Consider the following 15,180-nt stretch of genomic DNA (forward strand, 5'->3'; position numbering starts at 1 on the left):
CTAGTGTCCCACCTTTGCTTGCCAAGGAAGCTTGAACATATTCCTTCAGATGGCCAAAAAGGTCGTTATGGTTTAAAAGAAAACATTTCTTCTACCCAGGAGCTCAGCACACCATGTCCCCATTTCTCCAGCCTGCTGCCAATACTGAGAGTGAGATCTCTTTTCAAGCCCACAGCTCAATAACGAACAGTTTTGTGTGTCTACTACAAAGGATCAGGAAGCCAGACCCACTTTTTCATTTAATACATGGAGCCAGATTCTCAGCTGGTGTAAGCTGAAGCAGCTCTACTGGTGTGAAGAAAAATATACTGATTAACACCTGCCAAAGTTCTGCTCTACATATTATGTTTGAAGAGTAAATGGCATAAATCATGGAAACTGTACTTATTTTTTTCCATTTTGAGACATTCTTCATCCAGTACACCCTGGGAAAACATTGTTACCTTTACTAAAGTGTTAAAGATGCAAAGAAAAAAGGGCCAGAAACGCTTCTAGTAATGTGCATCACAATTACCTCCATAGCCACATAGACAATGATGAATAGTTCCTCATCTAAAGGTTTTCTCTACTGTCTAGTATTACTTTAATATGTCAAAACTGGATGTATGCGTGGAGGGATGCGCACACGCACACACACACACACAGTATGCACTCTCCTTCACATTATGCACCTCTCTTTTTCTCTGCTATACAGGGCTCAGGCTACTGGAATTCCCATTAGTTTACTCTATCCAAATGACCAGATGATTCATCAGTAGAAAAGGAAAACATCTAAACTTTGTCTGTCTTTGAGGAAACTTTATTTGTAAGAAGTGTTGCACATAGAAAAAACAAAAAACCCCCCCAAAAATCCCAAAACCACATGCTGCTAACTTTTACTGAATTAATCCATCTTCCAGAATAACAGCATAGAAACTACATATCTGCACCTTTAAATGGGTAATGTCAAGGGTTATTAGACCTGTAAAATGACATTTCTTGTTAGTCTTATATTGAAGTTCGTATCTTCAGCAATCTGCTGCTCATACAGAATTTTAGAGTATGAAAGCAACTTTACAGAAATTAATGCTACTTTGTGGTAAGTTACTAATGCTTTGATTAATTTATTTTTTAAAAAAAGTAGACATGCAAATCACTGAAACATTCCCAGTGAGTAAACAAGTACTCCCACGCTGTGAGTGAAGATAGGGCTATGTACAAGGTGATAACAAACCTAGTTTACTTTGAACCTCATATTCAGTAAGCATTTTTACTGTTTAATAGATATCTAAGCTGGCAAAATGAGGGGAAAGAAGGGAAGGCAAGGCAAGGCAAGGGAAATTTTGAAAAAGACTGTGAATAGTCTTTCCAGTCATTCCTGCCTGCCTAGGACAGGGGGAGAAGGAAGCAAAAACAGAAAGGGATTATCCTCATGTTTTTACAGTCTGCCCACAAGCAGAGAATCCCCTTCCAACGAGCAGTATGTTGAAATGGATACACTCCTAGGATTTTCAGTTCCTACACACATACCTCTGTCATCCTAATAAAAAACCACAAAACCAAACAAACTGGCAATGACAAGAAGTCTCACTGCTCTAGATTAATCCTCCCCAGCATGCCCCCCTTGCTCAGACTATAGCTGGTTAAGCTTTAGTAGCATCAGAGAAAATCCAGGCTACACCAGATGCAAAACCAATCCTAGCTGAGGACTAGAAATTCCAAAGCAACTGAAGACTGTTGACATGCCTAGTTCATGCAGCGCCTCATGTTTAAACTGGTTGCTTGCCTAATTCTCACTGGCATCAGCAGGGCTCAAACAGCTTGGTGATTTTGTCCATCCCAACAAGTTCACCCATGATGATCTGGACCTTGAACACTGAATTTCTGTCATCCAGGGCAGGATTATGTCCCAAGCCACAGCCAAGACTGGTAAACTGGATAACCTAATGGGAGACCCCCTGCTGGTGTCACCCAGACTCCTCGGACGCTTCTTTTTGTGCTCAAACAGCTGTACAGGCTCCACAAAAGCACAGGTTCCCACCCTTCCCCCCAGCATAGCCTGTACCTCACAGGTGCCTCTCAGTGCCCTGAGAAGGGATAGCCACCCCAGCTCCTCCTGGGCACTGTCAGGGCACATAGATGGCAATTAAATACTCAGTGTCCAAGAAGACCTGGTGGGAAGTTTGGACCTTCGTAGTGATTTAACTTCAGAGACAGACACAGACGTTTGAAGGTCAGTACTCCAGCTCTTTCACATCCAGCTCTATTTCTTTGTGATTTCCTGCTGCCCAGGAGATAATACATTTGTCAGCTCTGTCAGCACCAAGGTTTTATTTTGCCGTTTTGTTCTTCCCCTTGTTACTGAGTTCATCTGTTTTCCTCCAGCCGTTTCTTTGCCCTCATGAACTCAGGAGCCTTGAACTAACACATTTCAAAAGTGGTGATACAGCCATCAGCTGAAAGCAGATTTTTTTTTTTTCAAGCCTTGAACATCTGTCAGCAAACATTGTGGGGGAGTGCTTGTTACCGTAATAGGTTGTGTGGAAAAAAACAGCAGTGCTGCTCTCCCCTCCCCACAATCTTCCTCAGATTTGATAAACCAGCACTGTCCTTCATCTAAGGCCTACAAAATAGGTAATCGGGGATCTTCAAAATGAGGGGAAACATTTTAGGGAGTAGGCCATACAGCTAAAGGGACTGCAGGCAAAAGAAAAACCCTGCCCTGGCTAGCTTAAAGGACAGAAATTATTGCAGTGGGCTGCTACTATCAAATCTACAAGACATAACCTAATTTGTTAGTTATCACGTTGCCACTTATAAGAAAATGAATGAAAATAGTAAATAAAATCAAGTTTCAAAAGAGAAGTCCTGAAAGTAGGTGTGTGATGTGCCCTTCTGGGCATGCACTGATGGCTTGTAGAATCAGTTCTTGCCCAACAGCTTGTACGTGAGAAACCCCAGTGATGAAAGAATCTCAGAACATAAAAACCCTTAACATGTCTGCTTACATGTGTCAGTCTTACTTTAGCCTTTTGGTTACTTGCCTTTTTTAATTAGAGATACAAGATACAAAGAAATAAACCACACAGCTTATTATACCCAGGACAATAACAAAGACCAGATCTCATGCACAGGAGTAAGCCTGGATTTTAACTGTAAGGTATTTGACTAAGTATAGTTTATTTAACCTCAAGGACCTTTCATGAAGGTGCTCTGTGTTCTGCTGCAGCAAAGGTAAAGTAAACATTGTTACTTTATTAAAACCATTTATTCTAGCAAGTGTCTTTCCATAAGATATAAAGGACCCATAGCCTCCAGGCATCACTTCTTGCATACGCACACTGAGTTTGGATTTGCACAGCAAGCCTTTTGATTTAAAAGAGAGATTTCCCTAAAATCCAGGGTTGCTGTGGCAGGTCCATACCATAGTCTGTGCCTGTTCCTACCCACTTACAGATAAAATCCAAAGCACACTGAAATCAGTGTGTGACTTTCCACCCACTCTGTTGGGCTTTAGACCAGGATAACTACACCTTTCTCTCTGAATCCCCAGTGAATTTGGCGTTAGCCTTACCCCAAAGTCGAAATGGTGTGATAGAGGCTGACTGGAGCTTGAGTGATCATCTTTGTTACACCAATATCCAGCTTGTTCTGTATGCTTAGTTTAATGGGGGAGCTTGATACTGATGGTATTTTTACTGATAAATGTTTGCTGTCATGAACAGTGTAATTCTCAGGAGATGGCTTCCTGAGCTATGAAACATCTGCAGGGTCAGAGGAGCTCTAATAGAGATTTGCTGCTCCTCAAGGGTGCAACCAGATTTGGAACTATTTGGAGACAGCAATGGGGAAGGAAGGTTGCAGGTAAAGAAGAAGGGATGGGGGAGAGGGAAATAATAATCCTGACCACGTTCATTCGCCTTCTCACTTATTGCTTTTGGGACATCTTTTCTGTAACTGCAGTTCTGTCATACCAGCGAGGTCCACCCACTCTCACTGCTCTCTGTGTCCCAGTGCCAGAGAAGTGCTAGCATTAGTAGATGACGTATTTGTTTTGCATTGCGTGTGCCATAAATAATACAAAGACATGTTACCATGTTCTGGGACTGAGTCTGTCCATTTTCTGTTGCTGTTGTATGAGGAAGACAACTAAAAAACAACAGAAATGGAGAGGAAGCATGCGACTGTTTCACCCATGTGCTGTGCCTACACACCACTTGCTCCCTTTTCCCGAACCAGAGGCAACAAGCTTTGCCTGGTTTTCTGGTTTAGATGCCAGATTAGACCTGTAGCACTGCTGTAAGCATCCAGGCTGTGCCCAGTGTTGGCAAGTCCCACTCCACCCCAGGAGAAGGTTCAAGCACTTCAGCAGCTGACTTCTGGGGCAGCATTAGCACCTTGGTGCTTGCACCTCTGAGCAGCACAGAGATGGTAACTCTTATGTCTTCCATCAAATTTTCTTAGCCTCCACATGTGACGGAGCAGAGAAATGCAGACCATATTTCAAGGCCAGGTCATTAATCCCTTCCTTCCTTGGCCCACAGAGGTGCATATATAATGCTGTTACAGTATCTGTGTTTCCAAAATTGCTTTGCCTTTGGTCTCTATGGTGAGTTCTCCAGCCAAATTAGCACTCAGATCCACGTGAGCAATCCTTCAGCTGCCAGGCAGAGCTGTCCTTGACAGGACCAAGCAGACCCCTCTTTTACACCTGTGCTCTCAACCTCTCCTCAGCAGGCTGAACAGAATATGCAGCTTTGATTTTTTTTTTTTTCCACAAAGTCTTAAACACCAAAATAAATTCTAGAAAAAGTTAATTTTGAAAGACCCTGAAGGGTTAACAAAGCTGCTGTCTCCCATCATTTCCTCACCCCTAGAAGGGCGAGACCTGAATTTTTACGTAGGATGCCAGAATCAGTTTTATTCAGTAGAAAACCTTTGGCTGAGTGAAAAATGCAATATCAGACAGTTTTCTGCATGAGAAAAAGCAAATCATTGCTGCCTTTAATGCTCATTGCGTTTATTAAGACTGCTGGGCCAAGATTTATTTTTAATGAACTCTGATCAGTCACAGACAGTGATTTCACAATTCATGTTAGTACTGTAGGCATTTGTTGCACTGCAAGCAGCTCATTTGCTTATTTTCTGGAAGATATATTTTTTTCATCTGCCTTGAAATTTGTCACACAGAACTCTATGGGATTTTTCAGGCTAAGTATTTTTGTTCCCATGGATAGCAGCCATATGTCAAAACGGTTTATTTTCACCAAAGGAAAAAAAAAAAACAAAACCAAACAAACCCTCTTGCTTTTATTCTGCTAAATCCTTTCGTTTTCTTTTTTTTTGTGTGTGTGTGTTTACTGTGCCTTGACATCCTGCCTCACTAAACCTTACTTCATCCTTCTCTTTTCTCTAATATGAATATGTATGTAAGGGAAAAAAACATACTTTTTTTCCCTTACAAACTTTCTGGGAAAAGATAACACAAAAATCAAACTCTATGCTGAAACAGAGACAATCATAATGAAGGTTGTAGAACCACGTGTCTGCATTATATCTTTTTTTTTTTTTGAAAACAAAAACAAAAACAAAAAACAAAAAGTTGTGAAGTAGAAATCAATGTGCTCAGTCTAACCAAAAAGGCTAAAATGCCTTAAAAGCTTTTCAGTGGAACTGCAGCTTTTGGATTGGCTCTTAGAATGGCAAACTGTATATATTAAAGAGTGTCAGCACAAAAAATGAACCCTACTGTCCATTTTTAAAAAAATTTTATTGTCGGTTTTTCCCTTATGAGTATCTTATATTTTAGAAACATAATAGACGGTTCATCAGGAAATGCTCTTCAGAGCAATTATTGCATGCTTCAGGTGGTCTAAGCAAAACTATAATCAGACATAAATAGGTTGACTGTTGTGTATTTTGCTTAATGGTATGGTAATCCCTGAAAAAAAAAGATAGAGTCCTTATCAGCTTGGAGAGAGATGTACCCTAGGGTTTGTAACTCTGTCAGATCTTAGGCAGACAAACAAATTCTTCATCCATCCCACGACTGTGGAGTCTGGCTGAGGATTTTTTCAGGCTTCTCAGTTGCAAAGCAATGCAGAAGGGCTTCACAGCAGGGCTGGGGCCTGACGCAAGGCCAGTGCCTGGCCAGCGACACCACAGACCATGCGCTGCAGCCAACTCCTTCACTTTCTCCCTGTGTTCCCCAGGATCCAGGACAACGAAACCACTCACTCCAGAGGGGTGTTTACTTTGTTTTTTCTGAAACAATTTTAAAGCAGCTGCTTGAAGACGGCTGAACAAAGTATTACAAAAATGGCTTCAGACCAGGCAAGGATCACACCGTGTGGTGCTGGCACCAGCTGCACATTTGGGACCTGGCTGCAGGCGATGATGAAGCAGCGGTGATAGCCCCCAGCTCAAGATGGGTGGCCAGCTGTGGGGCTTTGTTCACAGCCCAGGTAGCCCAACCCTCCTCCTCTCCTGGGCAGCTTATCAAAGGGACATCACTCTTTAAAGAAATTAATTGTACTACAAATCTGCACAAAGCACTGCTTTAAGAGGAGATCATTGCCAAGCCTCCCCTACTTTTTTTCCCTTGCCTCTTCCTTGTATGATGCAACCTCCTCTTACTTGGGAAACTATGGCAATAGGATCATTCAATACAACAACTGCTGTATTTTAGTCATTCTCCACACCTTTTCCCCTTGTTTACTGTCTCAATGTCTGTGCCGAGGCTGTCTGCACAGCTGACAGCAGTGGCATCTAATGCTATAACAAAAGAGAGATACTTAGGTTATTCTTCTCTTTGTCTACTCAGAAGCTGAACTGTAGCCAAGATACAGATTTGGAGGATGTTGGAAGTTTAACCTCCTCTGCCCTCACAGTTCAGTAAAATACCTGTTTGTATCCCCATAGACTTCAACATTAATAATGTTGACCAGTTCTGTGAGATAATGGGTATCCACTAGTAATCTGAGTAAACTCTCAGGGAATGCAACTGCAGTCCCAGCCTCCCTGCGAGGAGCTTGGCTTCAGCTAAACCTCAAGCAGTGATTTGTCCCCTCTGCATCTGGGAAGATGGGCTGCAGTGACATTCAGAGCAGAGTGAAGTTTCCAACATGTCTCTGAGATATGCTCAAGGAACAGCCACCTTCTTAGTGGGCTGGGTTTCATTCCACCTTCAACGTCTGACCATCACCCTAAGGTGCAGAGATATATGGACTATCCAGGCCAAACCCAGGAGTCTGGCAACTTTTACTCATGACACGGGCTTTGTACTGGTTTATCTTTATGTAATACTACCAGGTCCGTCAGTTTCTGCTGCATCACTTTAAAAAGAAAATAAAGTTAAATAAAATGAAAAATATTAAAAAATTAAAATACTTAAAATGCCATGTAACACAAATATTTCCACAGCAGAAAGTTATTAAATAGATACATCTATCTAAAACACTAATATTTGCTTTGCATAGTAGTAATCTAGCACTTTAGAGATTTGAAAAAAAAAAAAAAAACATGTTGGAAGCAAAATGCATAGCCTGCTTCTACTACAGGGAATAACTACTCTGTGTTCAGACACCAAATCAGAGACACTCCTTGGTTTTGCTTTTTAACATCAGTGCATAAGAACGTCACTCGATATGGGAATACTTATACCTGGCTAAAGTTCTGATTCATTCTTCCTTTGCTTTTACAAAACATAATTATCTGTCAGGTACAGAATTTTTCTGCCTTTCTTTTCTAAGAAATTTCATGCTGACTCTTCAGAAAAAATGCAAATTTTCTCTTAATTTGTAGAATCTTCCAGAGAGGAAAGTTTACTTTTTAAAAATATTAAATTAAACACTATAAATGTCAGCCTGAGAAGTTGCTGTAGGTGCCAGATCTACAGCTGTAGCCACAGTGTGACCAGATGTCTGGGGACAAAAAGGAGGATAACTGCTTCTGCTTAGCAGGAGTCCAGGACTGACACTACACCAGCTCTTCAACAAAGCCAAGCAATATGTGACCAGAGTAAAAAAACACTGCTGTTTTAGACAATCCTGTTCTCTAAGAATAGCCTGTTTGCGTCTAATGGAGTAGAGTGACTGAGAAGGAGTAATGCAAACCAAATCATTTCCAATGCACATGCACGTCATTGCCGAGTTAAGGGATAGCCCTCCTAAACCTCTTCCTATGTGGATAAACCCCTTGTCACTTGATTAATCTCATAAACTTTCCCAAAGACCCAAATTCCCGGGCAGTCAAAGAGCCCATCATGTTTGTACCTATGGCCATTTTTCAAGTTGGGAAATGGAGAAAGAGTATATGAATTTTTAGGGAATACAAGTCATCAGGTAGACAACAGCATCTCTATTGGAAATCTGTATTTTGCCACTTCTCTCAAAGCTGATGGTGGCTGTGTTTCACCTGAACTAAGACCTGCTTGGCAAATACTGTGTCTGACTCGGTGAGAGAAAGGTCAGAAATGAGGAAGCACCTTGTGCTGTCAGAGTCTCATCAGTTTTGTATTCCAGGGTTCATAGTTCTCTGTTGTCTAGATGATAGACAGATAAAGCTTTTGGATACAGACTCAGGCCAAGTCAGAAACCCCAGTTCTCAGTCCGATATTCAGCTTTAGTTAGAGAACAGAAGAGCTCATAAACATTTCAACAAAACCCGGCTACATTTTAAATGTGTAACAAACTGAGACTTGGATGGTTTGGAAAGGAAAAATCTCAAAGCTGAAAGTATTTTATATGAAACTTGTAGATTTGTTTTAAAACAAACATTGCAATAAATTCAACACTGAAGTTGTTGAACAACTGAATAGACCTAACTTCTTCCTCTATCAATTTAACTGTTTACATGGGACAATTAACCCAAGACTCTGCATACAAAACAAAACAAAAAAAGGGCAAAATGTTTCTCCTTTCCAGAAATCAGAATTACAGAAATCCATAGGAACTGACACAACTGTTTTAATACTCCCCATTGCCTTTTTGTCTTCACTTTTGCAAATTGACTTGCTGCTCTATTATTTGCCTCTTAATATCACGAGTGACATTAATTAAGGCTTTAGCATCCCCTGCTCACCAAGTTTAACAAACAAGCATCCAGACTAGAAGCTCATTTGCTCAAAGGGGCACATTTTCCCATTCTGAGCCAAGTTTCAGACTGATCCACTGTGAAAACACTTGCATAAAAAGAGCAGTTTTGCAATGGAAATCTGAACACTTGTTTTTTCTTTACACTACAATGATAATTTAGTGTCCTGTTCTTTCTCAGCTTCAGTCTTAATTCTTACTTTTACAATGATCAGACAAGTCCCATATGACTGCATGGCAACAAACATCATTTATCTGTGGCTTGATCCTAGAAACCTCATTCAGTAAAAACTCCTACAGTTCCCTGGGAGATTTTACCAAGCAAGGATTCAGACAGAGTGCGAGGCACAGGCACAGGGCTGAGCAGTCCTCACAGTGTAAGTGGTGGTCACCAGCAGAGCTGGCTGAGAATGAACTCACTAAAGGACATCTCATCAGAAGCCCCGTGCCCCAGTTTCAAAAAGGAAGGAAGCTCTAAGGCAGAATTTATGGTCAGAAAAGAGGATCTTTTATCCACCTGGACTGGGATAATATGTTGGCACTAGGAGCCCTGAACTTCTGTGCTGGAGACCATAGGCTCCAGCTCCTCACCAGGCAGAGAAGAGTCTTCAGTGTGACTTCACACAGCCTGTGCAAGCCAGAACTCTGGCTATTGATGAGTTTGGACTCTTAACAAATTACTTAAACTTCTTTCATCCTAATTCAGAAAGGGCCTGTGGTGTTGCCATGCACCCCAGGCAGCATGACTGCAGTCCATGGTTTAGGTGCCTCTTGTATAATAAGCAAAGCAACAAAGAAAAATTTTGAAGTGTATCAGGGACTTCCTCTTGCGATGACCTTTTTTCGTGCCTTCTGGCATTTTTCCCTTGGCATAACAGTGCAGTTTCTAACAGGGGTCAGATGGGTTGGGTGGCTGCAGCTGTTTTCATTGCAGGAATATACTGACACTGTAGAAATGAGAACTGTGATATAATTCAGTCTTAATAAAAATCCACACATTTCAGTAAATGTACAAACATTTTAACTGTAGTTGGCAAAATTTCTTTATGAACAGATAGGCAATGTCAGTGTGCAGAACAGCAGTGCCCCTTCACAAGTGATTTTTTTTCTGCCATAAATTAACTCCCCTTTTATTCTTTCCATCACAAATATTAGTCTGGGTAATTCTAAAAAGCCCAACAGAAAATTCTGCTTGACAGCTCTAAGAAAGCCTGACAAATCTAGGTAATGTAGCCTTGTCGAGTGACACGGCAGTTTAGCTGTAACATTTCGAATCAGAATTTAAGTATTTTGGTCAGGGACAGTGCAATAGTTGGCCTAACAGAAGTGGATTCAGCAAGCCATAGATTTCTTGAGCTGTATGTGCGGTGTCTTAGCAAGACAGCAGACACAAAAGGCCTTTCTGAAGATTTGTTTGACACTGACAGATAACCAATGCTGGGAATATAAGGCACCATCTCATCTCTGAAATAGAACAGCTTTAAGCTGAGACGCATTTTGCTGTTCTCAAGTGAATTTCTACCCTTCAGCATGTTGTCCCCTAAACCTGCTTTGTCACCCTTTGTCAAATTAGGCAATGATATAAAGTGTGCTGCAAAAACAGGCTGGAGAAAATACAACTCGTGTCTAAAATTAACCAGCTGCCTCTTCTTGTGTATATGTCCAGCGGCACTGAGGGAGAGCCTCGGGAAATGAAAGCCCACAGCAGCAGACTCCTCCTCTTTGGCATGGGGCAGCCCTGGGCAGTTTCGCTTTCCACTTCCCAGTTTTCTTGTGGAGGAGCCAGAAGGGCTCATGATCGGTGTCTCACCCCGCAGATGAACACGGACAGAGGATGCTTTCAGTACGGCTGCCGACAAGTGCAAATAGATGATGGGCAAGAAAATACCATTCTTTGCTTAGGCTCCCTTTCAGCCACAGAGAATTGATCTCATGGTCCTGGCTGCTCATTAAACATAGACACTTAAATCTAGACAGAGAGCAGAAGATTATTTAACCTGTAAAAACTCAGTGCAGGAACTTCCTAGGTCTTAATCTCCGCCTCTGTTTTTGAAACAAATCCTCCTTTCTTTGTTCCCTTTCTGTATTTAATTATAGATATTTTTTTTTGTCCCACCCAGGCTCATTCTACTTAAATATTTATTTTATTAAACATATATTTTATTGGCTTACATTGTACAATATGTCAGATACCTGGAAGGAGCACTATATAAATTAAAACCCAGTAAAATATATTTAAGGATGGTTAAGGGCTTTCTGTATCTGCTGAGATTTAGCAATCAAATGAGTGTAACTAACTGCACTAAGAGTCTTCAAAGTAATTTGTGAATAAGTAAATTCCTCTCTCTCTACAATATAATGATGCAGGAAATTGAATTTAATTGAAACGACTCTGTGAAAGACAAATTATACCCCATGAACTTTAGTTGGCAGTTATTTTCATCATCAAGTTGTTCTTTGCAATTGGGCCTGAGCTCCATCACTAGCTGGAGACAGTGACAAAACCAGGGTTAAAGAGCATCAGAGCATTTGGTCTATTTCCTAGCATTTTAGTACAGACATAAGTTTATAGAACCTATAAGTCAGCCTCTTGAAAATCCTGCGGTAGTCACAGAATACTCAGAAAAGTCACAATTATATTGTTTGAATATCTTAGTTGGTGTGCAAAACCAAGTTAAAATTGAGGAATCTGAAAATCCAGCAGCTTTGGGGGGAAGCTATATGCTCATGTCTGGTGCAAGTTCGAGAGCTAACTCACAAACTACAGTTTCAAACCAGTGAAATCACAACTGGGAGGCAGGAGTTTCTACAGTCAGTGGCAGGAATTGCCACACACCCACACAGAGAGAAGAAATGAAGCACGGAGAAGCACCTCCTCCAAAAGAGACTGTTGGAGATTTAGGTCACTAGTCATCCACTTAATAGTATAGATTAAGAAAGCAAAACATTTATCTATAAAATGCTTGTCTAGGCTCCTGAGACTTGTAATCACATCACAATAGATAAACACCAGCTAATGAACACCTGGTCAGACAACTCCAACTCCTAAATTCCCTGCTTAATCCCAGTTTGTGGACCATGACAGAGCACAGAAGAACCCCCAGCTGTTAGGAAATCTGCCCTAGATGTTTAGAAATTACTACTGCATCCAGATACAAAATCCGAATCCCTTATTGGGGTACTTGTTTTTTGTAGGGTGTCCAGCCCTTTCTGAAAATAAACTATCCTTCAAGTGCCCCAAGCTGAACACCAAACGCCATTAGTCAGTTTCTACACTGTAATGTAAACATGTAAAACAGACACGTGCACAGATGGCTACATGTATGTATGCATGTTCTTGCAGACCCATACTTAGAGTCAATTTATAATGTGTTCATGTGGACTCAAGTCATTTGGTCATATGGGAGACTCATAATAAGACAGTGGTGGTTTAAATTAAGTGTGAACTGCACAAGTGCTGTCAGCTAATTCTGAACAGCTACAGTATTGGCTAAAATAATTATTTGAGGATTAGAAAGATTAGCTGTTGAGATTCAGTATAAACAGATCACAGCAACAATGCAATTGCTCAGAGGGCTTTGCTCCAACACACTCTCATGCTGCGACTGCAAAATGTACACAGCACAGGTCTGGAAAATACATGCAGAGGCAATGGAAATTGATGGATGGATGCTGGATTTGTCTTCTAACAGGACACCAGTATCCCGAGTAGGGGATATATTTATTTCATTCTCTCTTAGGCTGGTATGACAACCCTGGAAGACACCATGTCAGTGTACCTGCGCTAGATAATCAGCCACATCTACTCCACCTAGACCTCATTATTTACAAGGCTTCAGGTTGGACAGTGAGCAGGAGGCAGCCCTGTGCAGCTGCAAAGAGCAGTGCTCAGCTCATGCCACAAGAGCCCATAAGAAACAAGCAGAGATCACCTTGGAGGTGACCCAAGGCCTTTCCGGATCTGTTCACATATACGCGCTTTTTTGAAACAGAGATAAATCCTTGGAATCAAAGTGCCTGTGTACAGAAAAGGTCTCTTTCTTATTTGATCTTACAAGATATTAGTAACGGAGAACAAATGCAAACAATCCACACCATGTTTAGAGTATTTTTTGTTAGCTTTACCCTCTCTGAAATTCCTGAAGCCTGGTTGGTTTTGGCACAGGCCTCTGGTGCAGCATTGCATGGGTGAAGAATCTGTACAAGTCCAAGAGGTCCTCCATGAAGAGCACGTACAAGAAAGGACAGAATGTGGCTACTCAGATGTGAATTTACTGAGCTCTGAGGGCATCCATTTTTAATAAAATACTAACGTGTGTTCTCAAGTAGGCAGAAAGTATTTTCATTTCTTCTTAGTACTTTGTGGCAATTATAGAGAGGTTTCTTGGCGTTGGTTTTGCTTTTAAAAGCCAGTTGGTCTCCACTGTTTGTGCCTGTCCATTTAGATTATCTTTTATTGCATAAGGGTACATAAAAATTTGAAAAACAAATGAAAATTCATCTATTAGCACGGTTAGAGAAAAAAGCAACACAAACCCTGGATGTGTTAAGCATCTCTTTCATCAGTCCACCCTCTTGTGTTGGACTGTGACCAATGAAATAATACAGTACATCAATCTTTTTCAAAAAACAATGTAATTCCTGCAATGTCTAGATGTCTTCTGGGATTTGAGACTATTTACTACAGTTTCTGAATTGTTAAGACAATGTTTATGTAAATGAAAATATTTATCTAGGTTACTGCTGTCAAGTACCCACTGAAAAATGTTTTGCATTTATAGATGACCTTAAGCAACAATAGCTGCAGACAGCATTTGGGATAGTCATAAAATACTACGTAAATCTAAAAAACAATAGTCCAGATTCTGCTGTTAGGGACCACTTGGTGCTCTTAGTTACACAGCTGCAATTCCCATTGGAAACACAGAATTTTCCTCTTGGTACAACCACAGAAGTTAAACTATAGCAGCTTTCATGACAACCAGCAATGCTAATTCTTGTCATCAGTGACAAGTTTTACAGAAAGTTATTATCTATGCTTTTAGGCAGAGGTGAGGAAATTTTTTTAGTAATTCAGTATATTGGAATTCTCCAATAACACCACAAAAATAAATTAATAGCAACTTACCTTCCCTGGACTACTATTATATTGTAGGGCTGCACACACTTTGCTGGGTAAAGAACTGTCTGGATGGCCGGGCCCAAAGAGTTGTGGTGAACGGAGTTAAATCCGGTTGGCGGCCGGTCACGAGTGGTGTCCCCCAGGGCTCGGTGTTGGGGCCACTCCTGTTTAACATCTTTATTGATGATCTAGACGAGGGGATCGAGTGCACCCTCAGTCAGTTTGCAGATGACACCAGGTTGGGTGGGAGTGTTGATCTGCTCGAGGGTAGGGAGGCTCTGCAGAGAGACCTGGACAGGCTGGAGTCATGGGCTGAGGCCAACTGGAGGAGTTTCCATAAGGCCAAATGCCGGGGGCTGCCCTTGGGCCACAACAACCCCCAGCAGCGCTACAGGCTTGGGGAGGAGTGGCTGGAGAGCTGCCAGTCAGAGAGGGACCTGGGGGTGCTGATTGACAGCCGGCTGAACAGGAGCCAGCAGTGTGCCCAGGTGGCCAAGAAGGCCAATGGCATCCTGGCTTGTGTCAGCAATAGCGTGGCCAGCAGGGACAGGGAAGGGATCTTACCCCTGGACTCGGCACTGGTGAGGCCGCCCCTCGATTCCTGTGTTCAGTTTTGGGCCCCTCACTCCAAAAAGGACATTGAATGACTCGAGCGTGTCCAGAGAAGGGCAACGAAGCTGGTGCGGGGTCTGGAGCACAGGTCGTACGGGGAGCGGCTGAGGGAACTGGGGGTGTTTAGTCTGGAGAAGAGGAGGCTGAGGGGAGACCTCATCGCCCTCTACAGCTCCCTGAAAGGAGGTTGCAGAGAGCTGGGGATGAGTCTCTAACCAAGTACAGGTAGTGGCCTCAAATTTCACCAGGGAAAGTTTAGACTAGATTTTAGGAAGCATTTCTTTCCAGAAGGGTTTGTTAGGCATCAGAATGGGCTGCCCAGGGCAGTGGTGGAGTTCCCATCCCTGGAGGTATTTATGAGTCGGGCTGACATAG

This window comes from Athene cunicularia, assembly GCF_003259725.1.
Source record: "Athene cunicularia isolate RWA chromosome 3 unlocalized genomic scaffold, athCun1 chr3_part1, whole genome shotgun sequence".
In the NCBI taxonomy this organism is placed as follows: domain Eukaryota; kingdom Metazoa; phylum Chordata; class Aves; order Strigiformes; family Strigidae; genus Athene; species Athene cunicularia.